The sequence below is a fragment of the Anomaloglossus baeobatrachus genome, chromosome 2 (genome assembly GCF_048569485.1).
Source record: "Anomaloglossus baeobatrachus isolate aAnoBae1 chromosome 2, aAnoBae1.hap1, whole genome shotgun sequence".
NCBI lineage: Eukaryota > Metazoa > Chordata > Amphibia > Anura > Aromobatidae > Anomaloglossus > Anomaloglossus baeobatrachus.
This window is the reverse complement of record NC_134354.1, coordinates 789,016,438-789,032,086: the sequence shown is the minus strand read 5'-3', so window position 1 is coordinate 789,032,086 and position 15,649 is coordinate 789,016,438. Positions and strand designations below refer to the sequence as shown.

The 15,649-nt window shown below is 48.1% G+C and overlaps 1 protein-coding gene across 1 annotated transcript in view; it reads left to right on the top strand.

Annotated features, from left to right (window-relative positions):
* The first annotated feature begins 250 nt into the window (after nucleotides 1–250).
* LOC142290760 (olfactory receptor 2AP1-like) overlaps nucleotides 251–15,649 on the top strand; it is a 36,206-nt gene continuing 20,807 nt past the window's right edge. The window contains exon 1 of the mRNA XM_075334752.1: nucleotides 251–292. The gene's annotated coding sequence lies outside the window, so the exon portion shown is untranslated. The remainder of the gene's footprint in view (nucleotides 293–15,649) is intronic.

Here is a 15,649-nt window from a genome sequence, read left to right as displayed (position 1 = left end):
ATGAGGAAGTTTATCCCCGGATTGTCGGGCGGCGGGAGACTGTAAATCTAGTGATGCCAACCGTGACATGTATGTGACTTAATGGTGGAAAAGAAATACGACCTGATTTACTGACGTCAAGCGCTGGATTTCACAATCAGGCCGCCATAATGCGGTACGTGCCGTAATTATATCCTACAGCTATACTTTATATTTTATGTTCCAGCTCATCAGCCATGGATGGAGACATTACCAGTCACTTCCTGCATTACACAAGATTACCGGTGACGGCTGTGCCCAGCGAGAAGTAGAGGTAAGACGCCGAGAGAACGGGGAGAATGAACCGGTCTCATAAATAGCTTTCCAATGGATGATCCCTTATGGGGACATTTTGGTGGAGTTTCTTATACCCCAAAGCTTTAATCTAAGCAGTTCAGGGGAGAACTTGATATTTCTCACCATTTGGGAGCAGCTGCAGGTTTAAGGCTACAAGTGTGGAAGTCTGGAGGTGGTAAGCACCTCCTAGTGTTATCTGGAAGTGGTGAGCGCCTCCTGGTGGTGTCTGGAGGTGGTGAGCACCTCCTGGTGCTGTCTGGAGGTGATGAGCACCTCCTTGTGGTGTCAGGAGATGTTGAGCGCCTCCTGGTGGTGTCATGAGGTGGTGAGCGCCTCCTGGTGGTGTCTGGAGGTGATGAGCGCCTCCTTGTGGTGTCTGGAGGTGGTGAGTGCCTCCTGGTGGTGTCTGGAGCTGGTGAGCACCTCCTGGTAGTGTCTGGAGGTGGTGAGCACCTCCTGGTGGTGTCTGGAGGTGGTGAGCGCCTCCTGGTGGTGTCTGGAAGTGGAGAGCATCTCCTGGTGGTGTCTGGAGGTGGTGAGTGCCTCCTGGTGGTGTCTGGAGGTGTTGAGCACCTCCTGGTGGTGATTGGAGGTGGTGTGCAACTCTTGGTGGTGTTTGGAGGTGGTGAACACCTCCTTGTGGTGTTTGGAGGTGGTGAGCACCTCCTTGTGGTGTCTGGAGGTGGTGAGCACCTTCTGGTGGTGTCTAGAGGTGGTGAGTGCCTCCTGGGGGTGTCTGGGGGTGGTGAGTGCCCCCTTGTGGTGTCTGGAGGTGGTGAGCACCTCCTGGTGGTGTCTAGAGGTGGTGAGCACCTCCTGGTGGTGTCTGGAGGTGGTGAGCACCTCCTTGTGGTGTCTGGAGGTGGTGAGCACCTTCTGGTGGTGTCTAGAGGTGGTGAGTGCCTCCTGGGAGTGTCTGGGGCTGGTGAGTGCCCCCTTGTGGTGTCTGGAGGTGGTGAGCACCTCCTGGTGGTGTCTAGAGGTGGTGAGCACCTCCTGGTGGTGTCTGGACGTGGTGAGCACTTCCTGGTGGTGTCAGGAGGTGGTGAGTACCTCCTAGTGTTATCTGGAGGTGGTGAGCGCCTCCTGGTGGTGTCTGGAGGTAGTGAGCGCCTCCTGGTGGTGTCTGGAGGTGGAGAGCATCTCCTGCTGGTGTCTGGAGGTGGTGAGTGCCTCCTGGTGGTGTCTGGAGGTGTTGAGCACCTCCTGGTGGTGATTGGAGGTGGTGGGCAACTCTTGGTGGTGTTTGGAGGTGGTGAACTCCTCCTTGTGGTGTTTGGAGGTGGTGAGCACCTCCTTGTGGTGTCTGGAGGTGGTGAGCACCTTCTGGTGGTGTCTAGAGGTGGCGAGTGCCTCCTGGGGGTGTCTGTGGGTGGTGAGTGCCCCCTTGTGGTGTCTGGAGGTGGTGAGCACCTCCTGGTGGTGTCTAGAGGTGGTGAGCACCTCCTGGTGGTGTCTGGAGGTGGTGAGCACTTCCTGGTGGGGTCAGGAGGTGGTGAGCACCTCCTAGTGTTATCTGTAGGTGGTGAGCGCCTCCTGGTGGTGTCTGGAGGTGGTGAGCGCCTCCTGGTGGTGTCTGGAGATGTTGAGCGCCTCCTGGTGGTGTCATGAGATGGTGAGCGCCTCCTGGTGGTGTCTGGAGGTGATGAGCGCCTCCTTGTGGTGTCTGGAGGTGGTGAGTGCCTCCTGGTGGTGTCTGTAGCTGGTGAGCACCTCCTGGTAGTGTCTGGAGGTGGTGAGCACCTCCTGGTGGTGTCTGGAGGTGGTGAGCACCTCCTGGTGGTGTCTGGAGGTGGTGAGCACCTCCTGGTGGTGTCTGGAGGTGGAGAGCATCTCCTGGTGGTGTCTGGAGGTGGTGAGTGCCTCCTGGTGGTGTCTGGAGGTGTTGAGCACCTCCTGGTTGTGATTGGAGGTGGTGAGCAACTCTTGGTGGTGTTTGGAGGTGGTGAGCACCTCCTTGTGGTGTCTGGAGGTGGTGAGCACCTTCTGGTGGTGTCTAGAGGTGGTGAGTGCCTCCTTGTGGTGTCTGGAGGTGGTGAGTGCCTCCTGGTGGTGTCTGGAGCTGGTGAGCACCTCCTGGTAGTGTCTGGAGGTGGTGAGTGCCTCCTGGTGGTGTCTGGAGGTGGTGAGCGCCTCCTGGTGGTGTCTGGAGGTGGAGAGCATCTCCTGGTGGTGTCTGGAGGTGGTGAGCGCCTCCTGGTGGTGTCTGGAGGTGGTGAGTGCCTCCTGGTGGTGTCTGGAGGTGGAGAGCATCTCCTGGTGGTGTCTGGATGTGGTGAGCGCCTCCTGGTGGTGTCTGGAGGTGGTGAGTGCCTCCTGGTGGTGTCTGGAGGTGTTGAGTGCCTCCTGGGGGTGTCTGGGTGGGGTGAGTTCCCCCTTGTGGTGTCTGGAGGTGGTGAGCACCTCCTGATGGTGTCTAGAGGTGGTGAGCGCCTCCTGGTGGTGTCAGGAGGTGGTGAGCAACTCCTGGTGGTGTCTAGAGGTGGTGAGCGCCTCCTGGTGGTGTCTGGAGGCGGTGAGCGCCTCCTCTTGGTTTCTGGAGGCAGTGAGCGCCTCCTGTTGGTGTCTGGAGGCAGTGAGCGCCTCCTGGTGTTGTCTGGAGATGGTGAGCGCCTCCTGTTGGTGTCTTGAGGTGGTGAGCGCCTCCTGGTGGTGTCTGGAGGTGGAGAGCATCTCCTGGTGGTGTCTGGAGGTGGTGAGTGCCTCCTGGTGGTGTCTGGAGGTGTTGAGCACCTCCTGGTGGTGATTGGAGGTGGTGAACAACTCTTGGTGGTGTATGGAGGTGGTGAGCACCTCCTTGTGGTGTCTGGAGGTGGTGAGCACCTTCTGGTGGTGTCTAGAGGTGGTGAGTGCCTCCTTGTGGTGTCTGGAGGTGGTGAGCGCCTCCTGGTGGTGGAGGTGGTGAGCACCTCCTGGTGGTGTCTGGAGGTGGTGAGTGCCTCCTGGTGGTGTCTAGAGGTGGTGAGCACTTCCTGGTGGTGTCAGGAGGTGGTGAGCACCTCCTAGTGTTATCTGGAGGTGGTGAGCACCTCCTGGTGGTGTCTGGAGGTGGTAAGCGCCTCCTGGTGGTGTCTGGAGATGTTGAGCGCCTCCTGGTGATGTCATGAGGTGGTGAGCGCCTCCTGGTGGTGTCTGGAGGTGATGAGCGCCTCCTTGTGGTGTCTAGAGGTGGTGAGTGCCTCCTGGTGGTGTCTGGAGCTGGTGAGCACCTCCTGGTAGTGTCTGGAGGTGGTGAGCGCCTCCTGGTGGTGTCTGGAGGTGGTGAGCGCCTCCTGGTGGTGTCTGGAGGTGGAGAGCATCTCCTGGTGGTGTTTGGAGGTGGTGAGCGCCTCCTGGTGGTGTCTGGAGGTGGTGAGTGCCTCCTGGTGGTGTCTGGAGGTGGAGAGCATCTCCTGGTGGTGTCTGGAGGTGGTGAGCGCCTCCTGGTGGTGTCTGGAGGTGGTGAGTGCCTCCTGGTGGTGTCTGGAGGTGTTGAGCACCTCCTGGTGGTGATTGGAGGTGGTGAACAACTCTTGGTGGTGTTTGGAGGTGGTGAGCACCTCCTTGTGGTGTCTGGAGGTGGTGAGCACCTTCTGGTGGTGTCTAGAGGCGGTGAGTGCCTCCTGGGGGTGTCTGGGTGTGGTGAGTTTCCCCCTTGTGGTGTCTGGAGGTGGTGAGCACCTCCTGATGGTGTCTAGAGGTGGTGAGCGCCTCCTGGTGGTGTCTGGAGGTGGTGAGTGCCTCCTGGTGGTGTCTGGAGGTGGTGAGCACTTCCTGGTGGTGTCTAGAGGTGGTGAGCACCTCCTGGTGGTGTTTGGAGGTGGTGAGCGCCTTCTGGTGGTGCCTGGAGATAGTGAGCGCCTCCTGGTGGTGTCTGGATATAGTGAGCGCCTTCTACTGGTGTCTGAAGGTGGTGAGCACCTCTTAGTGGTGTCTGGAGATGGTGAGTGCCTCCTGGTGGCGTCTGGAGGTGTTGAGCACCTTCTGGTGGTGTCTGGAGGTAGTGAGCACCTCCTGGTGTTGTCCGGAGATGGTGAGCGCCTCCTGGTGGTGTCTGGATGTGGTGAGCGCCTCCTACAGGTGTCTGAAGGTGGTGAGCACCTCCTGGTGGTGTCCTATAATCATCCATATTAATATTACTGCTCTTCTGCTCTCTGTCATGTCAACAACTTTTGTATAAGCGAGTATAAGAAACTTTGTAATATATCTTAGCATACACATCTGCTTCTTTCTCCATTTATGAGCCACTTCTCCTCCTGCCTCAGGAACTCATCCTTCACTCTGAAAAACTGCTAAAATCTGCTCAGCTCAAACCAAGACTGCAACCACTGATGGCTTCCGTCTCCATTTAAGAACCACTTCTCCTCAACTCATCAGTCATTCTGAAAAACTGCTAAAATCCATCCTGCTGAAGGAAAGAATTTTTCTAGTAAGTGTTTTATGTCAATCTGGTGCTGGACTCACAGCTACACTGCTCAGTACTGCCGTATATAGTCCTCCATGCTGTTCCTGATTTCTAGTGAGTGTGTTATCTCATGCAGAGTTGGACTCACAGCTGCACTGCTCAGTACTGCTGTACAATGTCCTCCATGCTGTTCCTGATTTCTAGTGAGTGTGTTATCTCATGCAGAGTTGGACTCACAGCTGCACTGCTCAGTACTGCTGTACAATGTCCTCCATGCTGTTCCTGATTTCTAGTTATTGTGTTATCTCATGCAGAGTTGGACTCACAGCTGCACTGCTCAGTACTGCTGTACAATGTCCTCCATGCTGTTACTTATTTTTAGTAAGTGTGTTATTTCACCCCAGAGTTGGATTCACATTTTCGCTGCTCAGTACTGTAGCATAATGTCCTCTTTGCTGCTCCTAAGAGACAGAACATCTCACATCTGTGTGTTTTCTACAGGAAACATAATAGTTTCCACTCACTAGCTCTGAGACAACTGAAAATTAAATATAGGGGAAATTAAGTAAAGGGGAATAATGGTGAAAGATACTATTCTTCATGTGTAAAGGCCCCGTCACACACAGAGATAAATCTTTGGCAGATCTGTGGTTGCAGTGAAATCATGGACATATTGTTCCATTTGTACACAGCCACAAACCTGGCACTGATTGTCCACATTTCACTGCAACCACAGATCTACCACGATGCTGAAGTTGGTTTCTTATTCGTCCAGTTTCTTATTCGGGGCTGAAGTTGGTTTCTTATTCGTCAGTTTCTTATTCGGCAATTTAGTTTTTTCAGTTTTTTATGCATTTATCAACAAAAATGACACATAACAATAATAAAATACAATGCACTGATGAGCCCTAATATACATACACTCAAAACCAGCTGCGAAAATTAAAAAACTGGCAAAAAAATGGGCATCAAAGTGGGCACCGAAGTATGTTAGTGAAAGGGTTAAATGGCTTTGGGCCACTGATCTAACACCACAATTGCATATCTAGTGATGCCTCTAATCAAACTCAAGTGTCTCCAGCCTGGCCCAAAGGGGTTCTGGGCATCAAAACTGGCATCAAAGTGGGCACACAGCCAATTTTCACAGATTTGAATAAGTAACTGGTGTTTTTGAGGGGTTAAATGGCTTTGGGTCACTGATCTCACACCACATTTACATACCTAGTGATGCCACACATCAAATTCAGATCACTACAGCCTGGCCCAAAAAGGTTCTGGGCATCAGAACTGGCATCAAAGTGGGCAAAACCCCAGTTTTCACAGATTTGAATAAGTAACCAGTGTTTTTGAGGGGTTAAATGGCTTTGGGCCACTGATCTCACACCACATTTACATACCTAGTGATGCCACACATCAAATTCAGATCACTACAGCCTGGCCCAAACAGGTTCTGGGCATCAGAACTGGCATCAAAGTGGGCAAAACCCCAGTTTTCACAGATTTGAATAAGTAACCAGTGTTTTTGAGGGGTTAAATGGCTTTGGGCCACTGATCTCACACCACATTTACATACCTAGTGATGCCACACATCAAATTCAGATCACTTCAGCCTGGCCCAAACAGGTTCTGGGCATCAGAACTGGCATCAAAGTGGTAAAAATCCCAGTTTTCACAGATTTGAATAAGTAACTGGTGTTTTTGAAGGGTTAAATGGCTTTGGGCCACTGATCTCACACCACATTTACATACCTAGTGATGACACACATAAAACTCAGATCACTCCAGCCTGGCCCAAACAGGTTCTGGGCATCAGAACTGGTATCAAGATGGGCAAAACCCCAGTTTTCACAGATTTGAATAAGTAACCAGTGTTTTTGAGGGGTTAAATGGCTTTGGGCCACTGATCTGACACCACATTTACATACCTAGTGATGACACACATAAAATTCAGATCACTTTAGCCTGGCCCAAACAGGTTCTGGGCATCAGAACTGGCATCAAAGTGGGCAAAACCCCAATTTTCACAGATTTGAATAAGTAACCAGTGTTTTTGAGGGGTTAAATTGCTTTGGGCCACTGATCTCACACCACATTTACATACCTAGTGATGCCACACATCAAATTCAGATCACTTTAGCCTGGCCCAAACAGGTTCTGGGCATCAGAACTGGCATCAAAGTGGGCAAAACCCCAGTTTTCACAGATTTGAATAAGTAACCAGTGTTTTTGAGGGGTTAAATGGCTTTGGGCCACTGATCTGACACCACATTTACATACCTAGTGATGCCACACATCAAATTCAGATCACTCCAGCCTGGCCCAAACAGGTTCTGGGCATCAGAACTGGCATCAAAGTGGTAAAAATCCCAGTTTTCACAGATTTGAATAAGTAACCAGTGTTTTTGAGGGGTTAAATGGCTTTGGGCCACTGACCTCACACCACATTTACATACCTAGTGATGCCACACATCAAATTCAGATCTCTCCAGCCTGGCCCAAACAGGTTCTGGGCATCAGAACTGGCATCAAAGTGGTAAAAATCCCAGTTTTCACAGATTTGAATAAGTAACCAGTGTTTTTGAGGGGCTAAATGGCTTTGGGCCACTGACCTCACACCACATTAACATACCTAGTGATGCCACACATCAAATTCAGATCACTCCAGCCTGGCCCAAACAGGTTCTGGGCATCAGAACTGGCATCAAAGTGGGCAAAACCCACTTTTCACAGATTTGAATAAGTAACCAGTGTTTTTGAGGGGTTAAATGGCTTTGGGCCACTGACCTCACACCACATTTACATACCTAGTGATGCCACACATCAAATTCAGATCACTCCAGCCTGGCCCAAACAGGTTCTGGGCATCAGAACTGGCATCAAAGTGGGCAAAACCCACTTTTCACAGATTTGAATAAGTAACCAGTGTTTTTGAGGGGTTAAATGGCTTTGGGCCACTGATCTGACACCCCATTTACATACCTAGTGATGCCACACATCAAATTCAGATCACTCCAGCCTGGCCCAAACAGGTTCTGGGCATCAGAACTGGCATCAAAATGGGCAAAACCCCAGTTTTCACAGATTTGAATAAGTAACCAGTGTTTTTGAGGGGTTAAATGGCTTTGGGCCACTGACCTCACACCACATTTACATACCTAGTGATGCCACACATCAAATTCAGATCACTTCAGCCTGGCCCAAACAGGTTCTGGGCAACAGAACTGGCATCAAAGTGGGCAAAAACCCAGTTTTCACAGATTTGAATAAGTAACCAGTGTTTTTGAGGGGTTAAATGGCTTTGGGCCACTGATCTCACACCACATTTACATACCTAGTGATGCCACACATCAAATTCAGATCACTTTAGCCTGGCCCAAACAGGTTCTGGGCATCAGAACTGGCATCAAAGTGGGCAAAACCCCAATTTTCACAGATTTGAATAAGTAACCAGTGTTTTTGAGGGGTTAAATGGCTTTGGGCCACTGACCTCACACCAAATTTACATACCTAGTGATGCCACACATCAAATTCAGATCACTCCAGCCTGGCCCAAACAGGTTCTGGGCATCAGAACTGGCATCAAAGTGGGCAAAACCCACTTTTCACAGATTTGAATAAGTAACCAGTGTTTTTGAGGGGTTAAATGGCTTTGGGCCACTGATCTCACACCACATTTACATACCTAGTGATGCCACACATCAAATTCAGATCACTTTAGCCTGGCCCAAACAGGTTCTGGGCATCAGAACTGGCATCAAAGTGGGCAAAACCCCAATTTTCACAGATTTGAATAAGTAACCAGTGTTTTTGAGGGGTTAAATGGCTTTGGGCCACTGATCTCACACCACATTTACATACCTAGTGATGCCACACATCAAATTCAGATCACTCCAGCCTGGCCCAAACAGGTTCTGGGCAACAGAACTGGCATCAAAGTGGGCAAAAACCCAGTTTTCACAGATTTGAATAAGTAACCAGTGTTTTTGAGGGGTTAAATGGCTTTGGGCCACTGATCTCACACCACATTTACATACCTAGTGATGACACACATCAAATTCAGATCACTCCAGCCTGGCCCAAACAGGTTCTGGGCATCAGAACTGGCATCAAAGTGGGCAAAACCCACTTTTCACAGATTTGAATAAGTAACCAGTGTTTTTGAGGGGTTAAATGGCTTTGGGCCACTGACCTCACACCACATTTACATACCTAGTGATGACACACATAAAATTCAGATCACTTTAGCCTGGCCCAAACAGGTTCTGGGCATCAGAACTGGCATCAAAGTGGTAAAAATCCCAGTTTTCACAGATTTGAATAAGTAACTGGTGTTTTTGAAGGGTTAAATGGCTTAGGGCCACTGATCTCACACCACATTTACATACATAGTGATGACACACATAAAATTCAGATCACTTTAGCCTGGCCCAAACAGGTTCTGGGCATCAGAACTGGCATCAAAGTGGGCAAAACCCCAATTTTCACAGATTTGAATAAGTAACCAGTGTTTTTGAGGGGTTAAATGGCTTTGGGCCACTGATCTCACACCACATTTACATACCTAGTGATGCCACACATCAAATTCAGATCACTCCAGCCTGGCCCAAACAGGTTCTGGGCAACAGAACTGGCATCAAAGTGGGCAAAAACCCAGTTTTCACAGATTTGAATAAGTAACCAGTGTTTTTGAGGGGTTAAATGGCTTTGGGCCACTGATCTGACACCACATTTACATACCCAGTGATGACACACATCAAATTCAGATCACTCCAGCCTGGCCCAAACAGGTTCTGGGCATCAGAACTGGCATCAAAGTGGGCAAAACCCACTTTTCACAGATTTGAATAAGTAACCAGTGTTTTTGAGGGGTTAAATGGCTTTGGGCCACTGATCTCACACAACATTTACATACCTAGTGATGACACACATCAAATTCAGATCACTCCAGCCTGGCCCAAACAGGTTATGGGCATCAGAACTGGCATCAAAGTGGGCAAAACCCACTTTTCACAAATTTGAATAAGTAACCAGGGTTTTGGAGGGGTTAAATGGCTTTGGGCCACTGACCTCACACCACATTTACATACCTAGTGATGACACACATCAAATTCAGATCACTCCAGCCTGGCCCAAACAGGTTATGGGCATCAGAACTGGCATCAAAGTGGGCAAAACCCACTTTTCACAAATTTGAATAAGTAACCAGGGTTTTGGAGGGGTTAAATGGCTTTGGGCCACTGACCTCACACCACATTTACATACCTAGTGATGACACACATCAAATTCAGATCACTTTAGCCTGGCCCAAACAGGTTCTGGGCATCAGAACTGGCATCAAAGTGGGCAAAACCCACTTTTCACAGATTTGAATAAGTAACCAGTGTTTTTGAGGGGTTAAATGGCTTTGGGCCACTGATCTCACACCACATTTACATACCTAGTGATGCCACACATCAAATTCAGATCACTTTAGCCTGGCCCAAACAGGTTCTGGGCATCAAAACTGGCATCAAAATGGGCAAAACCCACTTTTCACAGATTTGAATAAGTAACTGGTGTTTTTGAGGGGTTAAATGGCTTTGGGCCACTGATCTCACACCACATTTACATACCTAGTGATGCCACACATCAAATTCAGATCACTTTAGCCTGGCCCAAACAGGTTCTGGGCATCAGAACTGGCATCAAAGTGGTAAAAATCCCAGTTTTCACAGATTTGAATAAGTAACTGGTGTTTTTGAAGGGTTAAATGGCTTTGGGCCACTGATCTCACACCACATTTACATACCTAGTGATGACACACATCAAATTCAGATCACTCCAGCCTGTTTGGGCCAGGCTGAAGTGATCTGAATTTGATGTGTGGCATCACTAGGTATGTAAATGTGGTGTGAGATCAGTGGCCCAAAGCCATTTAACCCCTCAAAAACACTGGTTACTTATTCAAATCTGTGAAAAGTGGGTTTTGCCCACTTTGATGCCAGTTCTGATGCCCAGAACCTGTTTGGGCCAGGCTGGAGTGATCTGAGTTTGATGTGGGACATCACTAGGTATGTAAATGTGGTGTGAGATCAGTGGCCCAAAGCCATTTAACCCCTCAAAAACACTGGTTACTTATTCAAATCTGTGAAAAGTGGGTTTTGCCCACTTTGATGCCAGTTCTGATGCCCAGAACCTGTTTGGGCCAGGCTGGAGTGATCTGAATTTTATGTGTGTCATCACTAGGTATGTAAATGTGGTGTGAGATCAGTGGCCCAAAGCCATTTAACCCCTCAAAAACACTGGTTACTTATTCAAATCTGTGAAAAGTGGGTTTTGCCCACTTTGATGCCAGTTCTGATGCCCAGAACCTGTTTGGGCCAGGCTGGAGTGATCTGAGTTTGATGTGGGACATCACTAGGTATGTAAATGTGGTGTGAGATCAGTGGCCCAAAGCCATTTAACCCCTCAAAAACACTGGTTACTTATTCAAATCTGTGAAAAGTGGGTTTTGCCCACTTTGATGCCAGTTCTGATGCCCAGAACCTGTTTGGGCCAGGCTGGAGTGATCTGAATTTGATGTGCGGCATCACTAGGTATGTAAGTGTGGTGTGAGATCAGTGGCCCAAAGCCATTTAACCCCTCAAAAACACTGGTTACTTATTCAAATCTGTGAAAAGTGGGGTTTTGCCCACTTTGATGCCAGTTCTGATGCCCAGAACCTGTTTGGGCCAGGCTGGAGTGATCTGAATTTGATGTGTGGCATCACTAGGTATGTAAATGTGGTGTCAGATCAGTGGCCCAAAGCCATTTAACCCCTCAAAAACACTGGTTACTTATTCAAATCTTTGAAAAGTGGGTTTTGCCCACTTTGATGCCAGTTCTGATGCCCAGAACCTGTTTGGGCCAGGCTGGAGTGATCTGTATTTGATGTGTGGCATCACTAGGTATGTAAATGTGGTGTCAGATCAGTGGCCCAAAGCCATTTAACCCCTCAAAAACACTGGTTACTTATTCAAATCTATGAAAAGTGGGTTTTGCCCACTTTGATGCCAGTTCTGATGCCCAGAACCTGTTTGGGCCAGGCTGGAGTGATCTGAGTTTGATGTGGGACATCACTAGGTATGTAAATGTGGTGTGAGATCAGTGGCCCAAAGCCATTTAACCCCTCAAAAACACTGGTTACTTATTCAAATCTGTGAAAACTGGGATTTTTACCACTTTGATGCCAGTTCTGATGCCCAGAACCTGTTTGGGCCAGGCTGGAGTGATCTGAATTTTATGTGTGTCATCACTAGGTATGTAAATGTGGTGTGAGATCAGTGGCCCAAAGCCATTTAACCCCTCAAAAACACTGGTTACTTATTCAAATCTGTGAAAAGTGGGTTTTGCCCACTTTGATGCCAGTTCTGATGCCCAGAACCTGTTTGGGCCAGGCTGGAGTGATCTGAATTTGATGTGTGTCATCACTAGGTATGTAAATGTGGTGTGAGATCAGTGGCCCAAAGCCATTTAACCCCTCAAAAACACTGGTTACTTATTCAAATCTGTGAAAAGTGGGTTTTGCCCACTTTGATGCCAGTTCTGATGCCCAGAACCTGTTTGGGCCAACCTGGAGTGATCTGAATTTGATGTGTGTCATCACTAGGTATGTAAATATGGTGTGAGGTCAGTGGCCCAAAGCCATTTAACCCCTCAAAAACACTGGTTACTTATTCAAATCTATGAAAAGTGGGTTTTGCCCACTTTGATGCCAGTTCTGATGCCCAGAACCTGTTTGGGCCAGGCTGGAGTGATCTGAGTTTGATGTGGGACATCACTAGGTATGTAAATGTGGTGTGAGATCAGTGGCCCAAAGCCATTTAACCCCTCAAAAACACTGGTTACTTATTCAAATCTGTGAAAACTGGGATTTTTACCACTTTGATGCCAGTTCTGATGCCCAGAACCTGTTTGGGCCAGGCTGGAGTGATCTGAATTTTATGTGTGTCATCACTAGGTATGTAAATGTGGTGTGAGATCAGTGGCCCAAAGCCATTTAACCCCTCAAAAACACTGGTTACTTATTCAAATCTGTGAAAAGTGGGTTTTGCCCACTTTGATGCCAGTTCTGATGCCCAGAACCTGTTTGGGCCAGGCTGGAGTGATCTGAATTTGATGTGTGTCATCACTAGGTATGTAAATGTGGTGTGAGATCAGTGGCCCAAAGCCATTTAACCCCTCAAAAACACTGGTTACTTATTCAAATCTGTGAAAAGTGGGTTTTGCCCACTTTGATGCCAGTTCTGATGCCCAGAACCTGTTTGGGCCAGGCTAAAGTGATCTGAATTTGATGTGTGTCATCACTAGGTATGTAAATATGGTGTGAGGTCAGTGGCCCAAAGCCATTTAACCCCTCAAAAACACTGGTTACTTATTCAAATCTGTGAAAAGTGGGTTTTGCCCACTTTGATGCCAGTTCTGATGCCCAGAACCTGTTTGGGCCAGGCTGGAGTGATCTGAATTTTATGTGTGTCATCACTAGGTATGTAAATGTGGTGTGAGATCAGTGGCCCAAAGCCATTTAACCCCTTAAAAACACTGGTTACTTATTCAAATCTGTGAAAAGTGGGTTTTGCCCACTTTGATGCCAGTTCTGATGCCCAGAACCTGTTTGGGCCAGGCTGGAGTGATCTGAATTTGATGTGTGTCATCACTAGGTATGTAAATGTGGTGTGAGATCAGTGGCCCAAAGCCATTTAACCCCTCAAAAACACTGGTTACTTATTCAAATCTGTGAAAAGTGGGTTTTGCCCACTTTGATGCCAGTTCTGATACCTAGAACCTGTTTGGGCCAGGCTGGAGTGATCTGAGTTTGATGTGGGACATCACTAGGTATGTAAATGTGGTGTGAGATCAGTGGCCCAAAGCCATTTAACCCCTCAAAAACACTGGTTACTTATTCAAATCTGTGAAAACTGGGATTTTTACCACTTTGATGCCAGTTCTGATGCCCAGAACCTGTTTGGGCCAGGCTGGAGTGATCTGAATTTTATGTGTGTCATCACTAGGTATGTAAATGTGGTGTGAGATCAGTGGCCCAAAGCCATTTAACCCCTCAAAAACACTGGTTACTTATTCAAATCTGTGAAAAGTGGGTTTTGCCCACTTTGATGCCAGTTCTGATGCCCAGAACCTGTTTGGGCCAGGCTGGAGTGATCTGAATTTGATGTGTGTCATCACTAGGTATGTAAATGTGGTGTGAGATCAGTGGCCCAAAGCCATTTAACCCCTCAAAAACACTGGTTACTTATTCAAATCTGTGAAAAGTGGGTTTTGCCCACTTTGATGCCAGTTCTGATGCCCAGAACCTGTTTGGGCCAGGCTGGAGTGATCTGAATTTGATGTGTGTCATCACTAGGTATGTAAATATGGTGTGAGGTCAGTGGCCCAAAGCCATTTAACCCCTCAAAAACACTGGTTACTTATTCAAATCTATGAAAAGTGGGTTTTGCCCACTTTGATGCCAGTTCTGATGCCCAGAACCTGTTTGGGCCAGGCTGGAGTGATCTGAGTTTGATGTGGGACATCACTAGGTATGTAAATGTGGTGTGAGATCAGTGGCCCAAAGCCATTTAACCCCTCAAAAACACTGGTTACTTATTCAAATCTGTGAAAACTGGGATTTTTACCACTTTGATGCCAGTTCTGATGCCCAGAACCTGTTTGGGCCAGGCTGGAGTGATCTGAATTTTATGTGTGTCATCACTAGGTATGTAAATGTGGTGTGAGATCAGTGGCCCAAAGCCATTTAACCCCTCAAAAACACTGGTTACTTATTCAAATCTGTGAAAAGTGGGTTTTGCCCACTTTGATGCCAGTTCTGATGCCCAGAACCTGTTTGGGCCAGGCTGGAGTGATCTGAATTTGATGTGTGTCATCACTAGGTATGTAAATGTGGTGTGAGGTCAGTGGCCCAAAGCCATTTAACCCCTCAAAAACACTGGTTACTTATTCAAATCTGTGAAAAGTGGGTTTTGCCCACTTTGATGCCAGTTCTGATGCCCAGAACCTGTTTGGGCCAGGCTAAAGTGATCTGAATTTGATGTGTGTCATCACTAGGTATGTAAATATGGTGTGAGGTCAGTGGCCCAAAGCCATTTAACCCCTCAAAAACACTGGTTACTTATTCAAATCTGTGAAAAGTGGGTTTTGCCCACTTTGATGCCAGTTCTGATGCCCAGAACCTGTTTGGGCCAGGCTGGAGTGATCTGAATTTTATGTGTGTCATCACTAGGTATGTAAATGTGGTGTGAGATCAGTGGCCCAAAGCCATTTAACCCCTTAAAAACACTGGTTACTTATTCAAATCTGTGAAAAGTGGGTTTTGCCCACTTTGATGCCAGTTCTGATGCCCAGAACCTGTTTGGGCCAGGCTGGAGTGATCTGAATTTGATGTGTGTCATCACTAGGTATGTAAATGTGGTGTGAGATCAGTGGCCCAAAGCCATTTAACCCCTCAAAAACACTGGTTACTTATTCAAATCTGTGAAAAGTGGGTTTTGCCCACTTTGATGCCAGTTCTGATACCTAGAACCTGTTTGGGCCAGGCTGGAGTGATCTGAATTTGATGTGTGGCATCACTAGGTATGTAAATATTGTGTGAGATCAGTGGCCCAAAGCCATTTAACCCCTCAAAAACACTGGTTACTTATTCAAATCTGTGAAAACTGGGGTTTTGCCCACTTTGATGCCAGTTCTGATGCCCAGAACCTGTTTGGGCCAGGCTGGAGTGATCTGAATTTGATGTGTGGCATCACTAGGTATGTAAATGTGGTGTCAGATCAGTGGCCCAAAGCCATTTAACCCCTCAAAAACACTGGTTACTTATTCAAATCTGTGAAAACTGGGGTTTTGCCCATCTTGATACCAGTTCTGATGCCCAGAACCTGTTTGGGCCAGGCTGGAGTGATCTGAATTTGATGTGTGGCA